Consider the following 16,078-nt stretch of genomic DNA (forward strand, 5'->3'; position numbering starts at 1 on the left):
CTGTGGAAGATACAGTGAAGTTACCAAGGAGTCAGGGCAGCTTGCCAGTCAAGCCTGAGGCATAAAACGTGTTTCTTTTGTCTCTCTCGACAAACACACACATCGCTGGAGTTTTCCCCAGAATAATGCTCACTAGCTCACATATCAACACATTAGTGCTGTGCCCCACCACAGACGAAGGTTTACACAGATTCCACGGAATGAAGGACTCGTTTGTCCCTTGTTTTCTGTCCATATGTGTTTTATGCTGCTCTGAGAATCTTAATATATATTGAGCTTAATCATGTGTGTGGTGAGGTGAGGTACAGAGGCTGGAATTAAAGGATTGTAATTGACATTATTTATTGTAGGTCAGAGATCAATGCATCTCTAGATCAACCTTTGTTTTCTTTTTGGTCACCGATTTTTTAATATGGCGCCACATTGCTTGTAATTTTTTCCATGCGTCCACCGGAGAGCGCTGTTACTTAGCATGCTGAGGTGTTTTAAGCTGGCCTGTTTGGAAACCAGTCTCAACCTGTATTGATCCCTCTCTGTGCATGGGAGGCTTCAATTCATATTCACTATGGAGTTCCAGCGCCGGGTTTAACCCCCCCCCTCCCCCCCCGCGTGTGAGTGCGTTTATTCGTATTTGTTTGGATGAAAAATACGTAATCATAGAATAGATATTATGTTATATCTGGCGCTACATCTGCACCCGCAGAGGCAGCTGCCTATATTATTCATAGCAATTTATAAATATGTATCTTTCATATCATAATGTTGAAATAATCTATATATTAATGTTAAAATACGCAAGATGTTATAATAAACATAGTATTACTGAATATCTTATTAATTATATATCTATATACCAGCTTTTTGTTCGATGGTTTGAACAGGCCAGGACGACCCAGTGAGGACTCTTCTTTTTTTCTCGAGTGCAATATATATATATATATATATATATATATATAATTACACATCTCAGCTTTTTAAGAGGTTTTTACATTCCTTGTTTACAATGGCGCCCAGTAGTGGACTTTCTGAGGAAATATGGTGCTTTCTTTGTCATTATAAGCAACTTGATATGGAGACTCTTTGCCAGTTGCTGCACATGAAGATAACTGTTGTTGGAATCGTTGTTATTTACACTTTCCATGAGCATGTAATGAAACTTTTTAAGTGTTCTTGTAATGTGCCAAAATCAATATATTACCTCCATATATATATATATATATATATATATATATATATATATATATATATATATATATATATATATATATATATATATATATATATATATATATATATATAATGTTGCAAGTTGTACTTTATGTTCTATGCTAAATATAAGGTGCCAAATATGTTTAATTTCCTGATTTCCTCTGTGTGAGTGTGTGTGAGTGCCATTTTAACATGATGCATGGGGGTGTTTTAATGAAACTGCCCTCAGGTGACTCCTGAGGTTTTCTGAATGTAAGCTTTAATTTTCTTTTCTTAATAAGAAAAAAAAGGAAAAAAAAAAGCAGCAGTTGTGTCACGTGATGCCGCTGACTTGAACTTCATTCGTGCACTTTGTATGGTCTGGTTGTCCAAACAGGGTATTTTGTTGAGTGATTTATGTACATTAAAAATCAGAGCCATATACAGTATATATATTATGATGTAGATAATTGATGTATTATGCTAAACATAAATAAGACATGCAGTAATGTAATAAAGTTTGATGGTTTCAGCCCGTATAAATGTTGCTTTTTTTAATGTTTATATCAATAATAATTACATTTGAATAGAAAATGTCATCACTTTTTGGCACCACAGAGCCTTAATAATAACACAATGACTCATTTTTTTGACTACAGCTAGTCACTGGGCAAAGCTTTTGAGTCAAACTTGATTCTCTGTTACAAACCTTGACATTATTTCCTCTAATTGTTGCTGTTTTTATGAAATACTGTACATTTCATGAATCTTTGGGCTTTTAAATCAGATTAAATGAGATTAAATATGTCTGCTGGTGACAGAAATGACCACAGAAGTGACCAGAAATACAGTCCCAGCAGTAAAAAAACACAGGAAGTCTATTGCTGAGTCTATTTTTGATGGTTAGCTTACAGTTCTGCCCACTAGAGGGCACTGTGTGTCTGTCAATGCATCACTCAGCATGCAGATATTCACTATTCTAAAAATAAGAAGCTGAATGGGAATAATTGGTCATTTATGTGCAGGGTAATTTAGATATTACCATCCATTTCAGACAGCCTTTCATTGTTGGAAATGACCTCCTGGGACATCATCATACAGGACAGCTTGACCCCCCCACACACACACACACACACACTGGGCCCGGTGCATATTAATGCCTTCAGCTCCTGCTGTGCACACAGACAGAGCTGTTTTTAAAATGTTTAATACATGAAGAGGTTTTGATGTAAAACGTACAAATGTCATGTCTCGCTCACCAGGACATTCAAAGGCCTGTGAGTGCACAGGAAGTGAAGTGATGGAACAGTGGGTACCTTCACAGGATGTGGGCAGAGGCGAGGACAGTGATTCAGTTTTCTCATGAGCTCTTTCCTCCTGACAGGAAGGAAACCAAACTTTCTGCTGAAAGAAGCTCATTTAATGCAACTGAACACAATGAGTGCTGCATGTAGGCTGACATCAGTATTTCTTACTTGATATATAATATAATATATATAAAGACAAATACTTCAATTCAATTCATTCAATCTCACAGCAATATTTTAGATAATAAAGTGAATATGATGTGACTTTTTACGTCATTCTGGTCCCTGATTTGAGGACAGTGTGTCAGACACGCTGCACCTCAAATCAAACGCACCCTTCCTCAATAACGCAGCTCATTAAGTCACCTGGAGCCCAGTCTGGTGTTTTTAATTGTTGTTTACATTATTTGTTACTTACAGTAATGTAATATTTCTATTTTTATATAACAGTAGGTTATGCTTGTATAGTCGGACATCTTTGAAGGACATTTTAGCCGTTAGCTTATGCTAGCAGCACAGTACGTTAGCAAGCTTAGCTAGCTTCTGTCAACGAAACACGTACTTTTTAATGCGCGTCTCTTTCCCCGAATTTTTTTAATGCTGTGATGGAGACCATCGCTTCACATCACCAAGGTAACTTTGTTTATCTGCTGTACTTTTAGCTAGCTTACAAGCAGATATGATGATGCTAGCGCAGCCGACATTTTTACTGTGTGCTTATTTTTAATTTGTAAAGTGGGGTTGTGCTGCGTTCACTTGACTTAAAGGCGGATTCAATCAATGCAGAAGCAGCAGAAGGAAAACATGTAAATGTTAGATATAAATCTAGCAGTTTTATATTGGTAGACAAAGCAGAAACGCCAATATTGAGCAAATAGTAACTAGAACCCTACATTGAGATAATGTAAACAAATCCCAAGGTGTAGAAGCTCTGATCTCGCCCTTTTTTCTTCCAGTTAGCAGGATGGACAGGAGACGTTTGTGGACAGACATACACAGACTGTCATACTGCTTAAAGTGGCCTCTACCCAGGTCGCTGGTATCAACAGAGACCTGGTCCCTGCAGGGATCCCAGATCTCATCGCTCATCCAGCACGTCATCATACAGGTTGGTTGTTGGTTAATTTCTACACTAGACACAAATACTTCTCATTCGAATGGTGCAGACCAGGGACTGTATATAGATGGCCGCCTCCTTGTTAGTGGAAGACACATAGATCACTTAAAAAGTAAAACTAGTACTCTTAGCTATGGTTTATGACTTGTTTATGTCATGATCAGTAGCAGACAGACCAGCCAAGCTGCTGGCTCCATGTGGAAGCTGATGGTTGTCTGGGCAGAACAGACTCTGTAGGACCCTATAAGAAAGTTATTGTTATGGCTTTGTATTTCAACTAGATTCATTTGGTCCCCTCGTCCCGGTTCACTGTCCCGCTGATTTCAATTGCCTCTTTAATCCAACGTTTGAATTTGTTGTCCTCATTGCCGATTACTTTTGCCCCATCCCAGTCCATAATGTGTCTTTCCCTTTTGCACAACCTGCATAAAATCAGCTGGCAGACACATCACCGGTAACATCACGTGACTTCTGAAGAAGAAGAGGTAAAAACACAAAACACTGGTCTGATCGAAAGGAATACTCTTATTGTTATGGCTTTGCTTTTGCACAGTGGGCGAAGACGTTGTGAATTTGTTGTACAAACTGGACACTGCATCAAGTTCTTTTACCATCTTTTTTCTCAGCCTATAGTGCACCTGAAGTGATGCTCAAAGGATAGAATAATATGGTGGAAGGATTGAGCTCTAGCACCTGTCGATCTGGGACTGCTAATGTGGACTTAGGATGGAAAGTTCTCTATGAGAACTTGTGATAGAGGTTGTCCTTGTGTGCTTCTCAGGGGGAGCGGCTGCTGACAGGAAAACAGATGGCAAATTAATGAGCACAGATCCTGTCAGGTGAAACGTGTATCAAGGGTAAACGGGAGCACTGTGGTTGTAGGTAGTTGGTTCACTTATTTCACTTAATAAAATCAGCCTGTTCTGTGCATGAAAACAATACACATGTATTTTTTTGCCCCTGGGTTCACAGCCTAAGCCACGGCTGACAGGGATAGTTGTGCATCTGGATTTGTGTGGAGGTTTATGAGGGGGAGTCAGTGAAAGCTGGTATAATAACAACATAACAGCATGTTAAAGCAATGACCTGTAATTGGGTGAATGCTGACAGAATGAACAGGTGCTGTTCAGGTAAAGGAAACAGATGTTTGGTTGTTTTTCATCTTGCAAACAGTTCACTGCAACTGCAGATGTTTGAATGTGAGTAAATCGTTTAGGAAAATATACGTTACCTATGGTGCATTCAGCAAATGTGATCATTTTTGTGCAAGATTAAGTAAAAAAACAAACAAACAAAGAGGAACTATAAGCCATGATTGAGTCCCTTGTGACCAGCAGGGCTTGTGGTTGAAAGTCTGCAGCAAACAGAGACACCTCTGATGGAATGCAGTGCTCTGTTTTGGACTTTTGTCTTGAACGTAACAAACGAGAATGACAAAGCAGTAGCAAAGTACGTAAGCCGAGGCCTTGAACACCACTTATGGATGGCTCTCTTTAGGTCACAGATAGCCCACAGCATCTCTCAGACTAAACAGCCACAGTAATGGATGTGTTCTGTGGTTTCATGGAACAATATGGAACCCATGTAGGGGGGCATTGTGCTGCAAATTGCTCACAGTAGCAGCAGCAGCAGCTGATGTCTGATGATGTCACCATTCTAAAGAGTCTGCGTAATGCAAGTTTAACCAGGCGGGAACACTCAGCTGGTTTTCCTGAGATTAGACTATTTGAAAGACTGTGGCTAGAGAATGTTCTTCAAGTTAATGAGGTGCATTCATCTACCATACCAGATGTTTGTACTTCAACTTTTAGTGACACCCTGACCTTTCAGGAACTTCCACAATATAATCAGCTCCCAAAAAACATTGTTTATTGTTTCAATACCAGTATCAGAAATGCTGTTATTAATAGATAAAATGCTGGATTGGGAGTCAGACAGTACACCAGCCTATGCACAGATTTGATGCAGTGTGACACTCTGCTAGCTGTGCTTTGTGCCACCAGAAATCAATTGTTTATTGTCTATCGCTGCTCTGATAGCTGTACAAAGCACAGTGCAGGTTTTGGAGCTGCAATAAAGAATTGACGTCCAACATGGTAACATTACTCATGACTAGCTAATGTTGTGGGGGGGGTTGCCATTTTTAAGCTGCAGGAAGTTCTAGCTAGCTGAAGTTAGCATGATTAATAGAGACACAATATCCACATTCATGGGATTCATCCTTCCATAACCCTGACTTTTCATCTCGTGCCAAGATCAGGTTGACATCATTGATTGCTTGTGACAACAATCATTGGATGGAATGCGGTGACAGCTGGCACAGATACTCGAACTGGCCTTGTTAGTTTTAAAAACTCTGGTGACTCAAACTATCTAAACGTCATGCAGAGATTTGAATTTATGCAAACCTGGTAATTAAATTAAGAATCCTTTATTAGTCCCACAATGGGGAAATTGCTTAAGGCAGCCCAGCAAAGAGCACCATACACCAGTGAGTACACTGGAGGCAATGCTGGTAAAGTGCCTTGCCCAAGGACACACAACAGTGACTAGGGAGGAGTTGGGATTGAACCACCAACCTTCTGGTTATTGGACAATCCTGCTATACCACTGAGCCACTGCTGCCCATAACAAGCCTTTAGATTTAAACACTGCACGTTCCAGAGAGCTGCTGGCATGGCTGCAGTTTTGTTCTTTCAGACTTTAAGTTACAAACTTTGATTAACTTTTGAGACAGTCAGTTCCTTTCTGACAGCTTTATGTGTATCTTACAATCTAAACATTTACATGTGCTTGTCATGGCTGACGTACGCTGCCAGTGTCTCTCTGAGACGAAGATGTATTTTCATAATGGTGATGGTCAAGCCGTGTCTGGTCTCTAGTGTTTGCTGGCCTTTATTCAAACAGGATTAGAAGGCACACCTGCACTTCCTCTGTTTATTTAATGTTAAAACCTTTGGATGATGTTCTCACAGAACACTTTGTAGCAGCTGTCATCAGCTCACAGTCAAGTTCTGGTGTATAGACGGCCAGACGTTAATGTGTTTTGAGAAACATTTTACATTTACACAGTTAAATGTGTCAGGAAGGAGTGCATGCTGTAAACAATTCAAGTGTGATCACAACGATGGAGCATCCTGTGGATTTTACAGGAGCCACAGTTTCCATTTCTACGTCAAGGATGCTGTTTTACTGCCTGAGATTCAGCCAAATAAACTGTGGCTAAGTAGCACGATTAAGCCAAATAAAAAAAAAAATAATGCAGAATGTTCAAATCAGCTTTTTAAAAGGGGAAGAAAAGGAGAAAAAGCTTTGCAATTTGTGGGATTTAAGTACAAATTCTGACTGTCTAAGGTAAAAATTAGTGTAGGAATTAGACATTTATTGGTTGCTATATTGCTGAGGTTTATGACCTTTCAACACAACACATATGTTCATTGTGATGTCAAAGTTCATGAGTGTAAATCAATAAGTGGTCCACACATTTAAAATCATTACTTCTCCGTGTTAGCTGTGGAAACGGAAAGCACACACTCATGAGCACTCAGACATCCTGGCAGTAACATTTTCCAAAAAGTGCCCGCTGGTAGTTGGCAGCAGATCTTAATTACTGAGACCTGGATCTGTTCAGGACTTCCAGGACTGTGCACCCACAGTTTTTGTCTCACCATCACAACTCCTTCTGAACAGTTCATAAACCGACCGCTATTTATTGCCGTGCTATTTATAATACTCAGGAGATATTTCCACAATCCTGCACATTTCAGGATGCTTGCACAAGCTGTTGATCACTGGACGTCTCTACAGTGTTAATGAGGACTGACTGTTCTTTTAGGAGGACACTTCAACACTCACCTTCACTCTGACAAAGCTTTGTGCTTTATCATTGGTGCAATGATGTATCATGTTTCTAGTCTTTTAACCCAGTGGTCCCCAACCACCGGGCCGGGGACCGGTACCGGTCCGTGGGTCATTTGGTACCGGGCCGCACAGAAAGACTGAGCAAAACATATATTATTCATTATCTGAGTCTGAAAGCTGTTTCATTTATAAATCGATCAGATCCATCCGCCTGTGCCTTTAAGCACCTGCCCAGACGCTCGTCTCGGTCACGGCCCCCCAAAATTAAGCCCACAAGCTAGCAAAAATGAATAAAAAACAAACGTCTTTGGAGAGCTTCTTCGGAAAGGGGAAAAGGCCTAACGAGGAGACAGAAGAAGAGGAGCCTACCCCTTCAAAGAAAAAGAAACCCGCATTTAAAAGACTATATCAGGAGTCCTATTTAAAATACGGATTTATTGCAACAGGTGATTCTCACACACCAAGTCCGCTCTGAGTGATGTGGCGACAGACTCGCAAATGAGGCAACGAAGCCTTCAAAACTGCGAGACCGAGCACCCTGCATTAAAAGACAAGCCATGGAAGAAAACATGAACAAGAACGACTGAAGCAATTAATGACGGCCAAAACAAAATTACGGAGTGGACTGGACATAAGAAACACACTTCGGGTGTCATGTCTCCCATTATCCCTAGATGGGACCGCCTCATTGCTGGGAAAGCTCAAAGGCTCCCACTAATTAAGCATAAGAGTAAGTTGTCTCTTTATGCACTTTTTTTTCTGTGCCGGTCCGTGAAAGTATTGTTTTACATGATACCGGTCCGTGGTGCAAAAAAGGTTGGGGACCGCTGTTTTAACCCATCCCTCGTCGCCTGTTAGGTTTGAAACGAGGTCACTCCCTGGGGTTTTGTCAATACATAATTAAAAAGACAGGATGCAGGCACACTTATGGAGCCCTCACTGTACAATGAACCACACAAAAAACTGAAAGGCTGAATAGTCTGATGTCGGTGTTGATTAGAGGACCAGTCGGACTCTGCAACCGATTCCTCCTCCATGCTTCATCTTACCACTAAACAGCTGATACCAGTTAGCATTAGCACCCATTTATTAATATTGAAAGCAAGTGTCATGCATGACCGATAGGTAGCCTCAGTTGGAGGGGGGTTGGAGGAGTAGATGGATGTAAACAATCAAGGACTCAGGACCCATAGGACATGTTGCTTTCATGCTCGCTGCTCGCTCATTTTACATTCACTTTCTGTAGTTTTTGGTCCAGTTTATTAGACACAAAATAGACTTGGTTCTGGTGTGCATGTGTTCACAAACCAGGCCTGCAGTTTCTGGGTCATCATGATGATGAAATGACTAGAAGAGGTTGCTTATGTAACATCAGGGCTGCTTTTTATCTACCTACGGTTTAAATCACCTCACTACACTAGGATGTGGAAGTAGCAGGGAGTTGATAACCACCATTCAGTGGGCTGATATCAGTTCCAATGGTTGGTATGTTGTGTATTGCTGATTAAAGCTGTGTGAGCATTTTGTTCCCAAACTGTACCTGCTGCTCCTAATACTGCCACTGTAGTTTTATTTTGTCCTCCTGTGACACCACATACTTTTTTTCTCCTATGGGAGCAGTCATCTGATGACTAATGTGGTTACTACTATACAGCATGTCTGATCAATAGAGCTGTGTGCTCAGAGGAATATTAATATCACTGGCACTAAAACAAGAATTATTTCACCAAAATAAATCAGAATCCTGCAGCTTCCAGGACCAAAAAGTGTTTTATTGTGTTGCTGGAGATTAGGTATCCTTGTTTTAACAACTTCTTTCACACTCTAAGGTTTTCCAGGATCTTTTGGGGGGGTTTGTTTTTTTTGGGGAGACTCGTGGAAGAACATAGGAGAGTATTTATAATTTAGATTTAAAGCAGTTGCCACAGGATGTCCACTGAGAGAGTTACTAGTCCAAAGATTAAAAATGAGAGAATTGCTTTGTTTGACAACAACAGAACCAGTGTACCCGTCTGGACCTGCACAGTGAATCTTCAGCACATGTAATGAAACGTATTTGTTCGTCCAGCCGTGGATGAGCTCAGCATCATCTGGTACAAACAGGCTGCACTGTTATTGTTAGAGTACTTCATCAAGGAGACATCTGGACTGATGCACTGTCAGTGGTTTCCATGGAAACCAAATATTTAAATCAGCCTTTGGATGATATTTGATGAAAAAACTAAATGAGCTTACTGTTCTGTCTGTAAAAAGTGTAATCTGACAATTTAATATTATAAACTCTCTGCCTTGTGATCAACGTTTCCAGCTGTGTTTTGGCTGAGATGATGACAACATTATTCACATAACAGTGGGCCCAAACAACCCATTCTTACAGGAGAGAATCCTGAAGCCCTTGGATGGAACATCACGGAGCACTTCTTCTTCTTCTGTTTTTACCAGATTCATTCGACCTGTTCGTACAACAGTGTTTCTGGCTGACAGGTCTGATAGATGACTGAGCTGTTGTTCCATCTTTGGCCTCTGTGGTATTTGTTGCACTTATATAGAGATCATCGGTGGGCCGCGTTATGACTAATGCATGGAAATCAGGTTGATAATGGGCCAAGTGTTCCTTTCAGGAACATGAAGTCGACAGATCGTACTCAGCGGTCACATTTAATGACTCTGGATTCCACAAGAGAAGAACAACAGCTCAGTGTCTGTCTGCTTACAACCCCTGAGGTGGATTAACCTCCAGCATTTACAGTGAAGGTTTCTTATTAAATGCCCACAGTGGTGAAAACAGCACAGAGGACTTCCCTGAGCTTTTTGTTTGTCCTGTTGTAAATCAGCAGGTCAGTGATGGGTTTTCTAAAAGATTTATTCAGGGTATGCTTCTGAGGAAACACATCAAAGAGCAGAGTATCCATGTCAGCTTTACCTTTGACCTGCTAACAAAAATATTTATGACAAATTTAACACGGGACCTCATACGAGTATAATTCACCGCCTTCACCTCAGGAACACAGGAGGTTCAGGTTTTAGATTTATTGGGGGGTGAAAGTTGATTCAAAAGGTCAAATATTTTTACTCAGAACACAAACTGTTTTCCCTTTTTGACCAAAATCTGCCAGCTTATTATTAATTTTCTACTTCTTTTAAGCATACTTACTGTTTTTTTAGCATTAATCATTGTAGGGGTGTCCAGATTTAGTGTGGGAAATTGGGTAGTGAGCTGCTGAGAGTTTATTTGGAGTGGCTTTAGTGAATAAAAATCTAAATTGAAACATTTGTCACAGACATGTGAAACGGAGAGCACAAGTCGTTGTGCCAGGATGGAGCTAAATTGTCCTATAAATTTATGTGTACACTAGGAAATTACAGATTAGGAAACCTGGACAGAGACACTCTGGTGGGTCTGTGTAATGAAAAAGTAGATTTAACCTTAAGAATTTCATGTTTTTCTTTAGGAAACTGGGAAATTTTTGTGGTTACATTTGCACAAATCCATTTACTTACTTTATCTAAATGCTTTTGTAAAGGCACCTAAAGATGCTGGACATGCATACAAAAAAGTGCATCTACTGGACGTTGAGTGTAGCTCAGCTGTACCCAGACGAGCATGCCAGCTCTAATCTCCCTCTGTCTGGAAGCACTGACCTCTTTTGTTCACTTGATGGCTTATTACCAGTATTGATTTTGGCTTCTTTATTTTACCGACTTCCTGCAGGGAGCCAGATGACCCGTGCACATATCAGCTACTGTTGGTCAGTGAGAACACCAACAAACTATTGGAATTTGTCGCATTGTTTAGCTGTTTAAAGACGAGTTTAAAGATGAGTTGAAGGCTGAGATGGATTAAATCTCATACGTGATGCTCTTGGACAGAAGGTTCTTTGTTTTTTTTTTATGATCACGTTACTGATGGAAGCTTCTCCAAATGGACTTCGTTCCATCTGCTGCTGTTGGATCTGATGAAACGTGTGCTGTAAGTGCTGAGTCTTGACTTCTAGACTTGATTTACTCTAATATTCTTGGAGTATTGAGGATAAATATGGTCACAGCTGTCTCAGATTAGGACAGAAAGTATCCTTCCTAACTTGTAGGTGTATGTATGTGTATGTATCTATGTTATTTTTGTGTAATATGAATGTTATATGGTAGTTGAATTTTTCAGATAGGCTGTCATATATGATTCTGAGGACAGCTGATACCCACTGATGCATCATATTTGTGAGTGCTCCCACTCTAAACCCACACACATTTTGTTTTATTATGGTAAACAGCCATAAGTGCATTATTTGTGTTTATTTGATAGAATTTTACAGAACAGAGGCTACATTTTTAAGACAACAGGTGAAAACAGCCCACCGCTATAATGCAAGTTTATCTGTTGAACTTTAAATAGCAGCTGTTTTATTTGTCAGCACATCTGCGTCATCCTGACAACCGTCTTGGCTCCCTGCTTCGCTGAGCTTTCCCCAATCGCTCTCATGGTTTTAAGATGTTTGTGTTTTCCTCACCATGGTTTTATAGACAGGAGTCACATTCTCCTGGAGATGGATGGCAGGCTGAAACAGCAAACAGAAGCGGATGTTAAATACAATCCAGAGATGGGGAGGGCACCGGTGTGAGGAATATTATAAAAGCAGACAGCAGTTTGTCATGATCAACAGACAAACAACAGAAGAAAATAATGTCCACCTTAGTTTCTCAGACTTTACTACCGTTTGTTTACATGTGTAAATGCCTAAAACAACTATTAGAACTGTGGGCATTCATGGACTAGTAGATATGAGAGCATAGCTTTTCAAACCTCTTGGAGTAACAACATCATTTCTGCCACTTTAAATAGACCACCGAGTCTCTTTGCTCGACTCACATGCACCATGTGAACATCATCATCTATGATTTGAACTTTGAATGGAAATGTTCCACCTCCCACAGTCACCCACATCTGAAGGGAGCAGTGCCGTTGTCGTGGTAACAGCAGATTGTTTTGGTTGGTTTTCTTATATGATGAAGGGGGGCGTTTTTCTGTGTCATCAGAAATTTCTTTTTCAAAGAAATGACCTGATGTGCATGGAAAAGTCTTCTAAAACAGCTGGTGAACCATTTGCACCATCGTCGTCTATTAAAACCTGAACCAATTTACTAATGCCTGAAATGTTTAAGTAGATGTTTGTAAGGATATATTATAGTTAGGCATTTTTAATGATAATGTCCCATCTGTAACGTCAACAGACAAAAAATATTAATCCCATTGTGGCATCTTTTAATGTTTTGTGTGACCAACAAAACATTGTTTTTTTGGTAAAGGTTTTGGTTCAGTTCAGTTGACAGGTTGCCACCACAATGGTTCGATTTTCGCATATTTAAGTGGAGTATAACAAACAATACATCTGGCTTTGTGCCTGATATACACAAGTGTAAAAGGTCACCAAAAGGACACAAATGGAAGAGGGACAATGATGCTTTTACCCACGGAGGATGTTGGGGTTCTCCATAAGCCATTGTGTGTCTCACTTTTTTTGCTCGTGGTTACATTTAGGCATTAAAACTACTTGGAATTTGGAAAGGGTTCGGTAAAGACACATTTTACGAGGCCAAATTGTACCATGCACCAAATAACTCATGGCTGTCATGGAGTTCCGACATGCGGCATATTTATGCAACCCTCAGAGGGCACTACACAGGTCTGTTTTAGCAGCCGGTTACATTGATTGATCAGTTAAGGTTATTGGCTTCACTAAGTTTTCGGACAGTTTGTTTTGTAGCTTCACAAAGACTTTCTTTAACGGATCATTAGCCACACATGCTGGGCTTCTGTGTTGTGGTAAGGATGAGTGGTGATGTCGTTCATCTTCTGTAGAAAGATTTTCAGTGGAGTTCTTAAAAAGTTGGCCTCTGGCTGCTTTTTTTTTTTTTTTAACTCATTCTCTCTTGTGGTACCAGTCTCATCCACAGGGACTATAAACCCCTACTCATCTGACTTCATATTTGGATGAACTTCACTCGTGTGCAGCAGGGTGGCTGGGTGTTCCGAGTTTGCCACAGTCATGTCATGTGGCATATTCACTGACTCTTTTCCATTTTATTTATTGCACACAGGCTTAAGTTGGCAGTGTATAAACTTCTCAGTGACAAATATAACACGCTAAGTTTGAGCTGATCTGATGCTCAAGTCCTCTAAATGACATCAGAGTGATGTTTTCTGTGTTTGTTTACCAAACTTTAATCCCACTAAAGGACACTTGGCAGTGTGATGTTTATCTTCATGCAGACATGTTTATCCAGTAGTTTGAGATGAATAACTTTCCAGTAGCCTGATAAGACATGACATCACCTCTCCTCCTCCCAGCTGTGTTTCGAGCACAAAGCCTGAGTTAACATCATCAGATGATGATGATGATGGAGGTCAGCTGGACATGATGGAGATTTCTAATTTTGGTGCTTATGAGAAAGATCTCCCCTACAAAGAGAAACATGTCAATAAACTGACACTTCAACATGGAAGTGTTGTGTTTTGCTTCTGATTTATTGCCACTTCTTTAAAGGGGGAATCGTATTATTTATGACCTCAGAGAGTTCTTGAGCGATGTGTTATTGTACATTTCTGTTTACCTCAGAGATGACTGTCCACACTCATTCTGCTCTTACTTTGTGAGAACTGAGGCGCTGCCGAGTGATACTGATCAATGAAGATTCTGTGTTTAATTACCTTATTATTAAATACCCAAACAGACTTTGGTTATGGATGCATTGAAGATTTAAGGGGTTTTTTGTTCTTTAAGCAGAATGGTTCTCATGATTAGTTTACCAAATGAAACTGAATGTTCTTCATCTTTTCTGGTTGGACGTCTCAGTGAAATGATGCCCCTGGTAGAAGCCATTTTATCTGTCGTTGTGCGTGATTAGAAAAACAGCTGTTTCCTTTTCCACGTCTTGAAAATGTTGCAGGTGCACAGATGATCCAAATGTCATCTTTTAGAGTGACAGAAGATCATTTGTGTTTCCTCCGACCTCTTTTTATCGACCATAAGAGGATCTTGAAAAGGTAATGATCGGTTGCAGACACGTCTGTCCTTCCTGTCAGCTGTGCTGTGCCACCTCAATGTGGCCTGACAGCCAGTTTAAAATATCTACATGATGAATTTATTTTAGGCTGCTTCCATACTTTTTGCCCTCGGTGCAACAGAGCCAGTGTTGACAGATGTTGATGGCCAGCTGGCTTCAGATTCAGCATCAGAGTGACGGAATATGTTTTTGCGATATTTTTCATCACAACATCGTCGGTGCTAATTCTTTTACGCTAGAACCGTCCTAAATCTTTCTTCTTGTAGATTTCTATTAGTGTATTTGTCATATGTATGAAAGCTGCAGCACTCGCTGTGAAAGACGTCACGGGAGTGAGAACAATCGACTTCATGCTCCCACACATTTTCCATATGTCCCCCATCCAAAGTGGAGACCGCAGATTTCCTGCAGCTGTGCGCATAAAAGCGCTGACTAGCTGCTAACTAAGGCCAGGCTGAGTAGCCTCTGTGAAGACCGGCCCGTCTCCCACGGCGGGGAGATGTCAGCTGCATGGAATGAGGCAGGCCTGCAAGCCGGGGGGGAAGGCCCCGCTGGAAGCAGACAGAACCTGCGTTATAACTTATCTGAGGCTGTTTTCAGCTGCATGCTATATCTTACCAAAGACATGCTTTGAATCTGTGGTGCAGCATTTTATATATATATATATATATATATATATATATATATGTGTGTGTGTGTGTGTTAATATATATATGTATATATAAACCTAATTTAATGGGTGAATGAATAAGTGCATCTAAATGTAATACAGAATGGTGGAGAAGGCTGAGCAGATGGGAGAAGTTTGACTTGTAACATGTTGTGTTGTTGCGAAAATGATCGGTTCAAACCATGGCATAACAGTTTTGATGCCCACACCGGATGAGACAGAGCCTTTGTAACGGCCTTCTGGCTTCCTTCTGCCTTTGTGGACTTCACTGTTTATGCTTATACAACCTTTCCCTATATCAATTCTGAGGTCACTGGCAATTGGCCTATTTGCTCTGAGGACTTCACATAGATGTATAAGAGCTCTTTATGTATAGTATTCTTTGGCAGGATATCAGTCAATTTATTTATGTATTTTAAAAGTTAGAAGCTCTTGAGGAAAAACTCCAAATAGGAGTCTTGGCAGTAGCAGTTGGCATGAATATCATCACCCGAGAGAGGATTACAGTGTAATGCAGTGACATAAACATCAGCAGCATGTTGGAATATGCTCAACATATTGTCTGTGTTGACACATTTAACACCATTCTGGGATGGTGCTGCAGATGTATTTGGAAAACATATAAGAAGAAGGTTTGTTTCCACTTCATTGTGACAATAGTGACAATATATACATATAGAAAAGCTATGAAATTGTTAAATAAATAATCTTTCAACTGTGATAAGTTTATTTCAAAATTCTGACTCACTGACGATGATGATATCTGCTGCTGAATTTATTCTCTGGCTTTGGAGAAGCTCTTTGTGTGGTTAATAAAGAACTGAACATCTTCACTGAGGCATGCAGAAGTGACAAAAGACGCTCGTAACGCAGTCA

Source organism: Parambassis ranga, chromosome 12 (genome assembly GCF_900634625.1).
Source record: "Parambassis ranga chromosome 12, fParRan2.1, whole genome shotgun sequence".
Lineage (NCBI taxonomy): Eukaryota > Metazoa > Chordata > Actinopteri > Ambassidae > Parambassis > Parambassis ranga.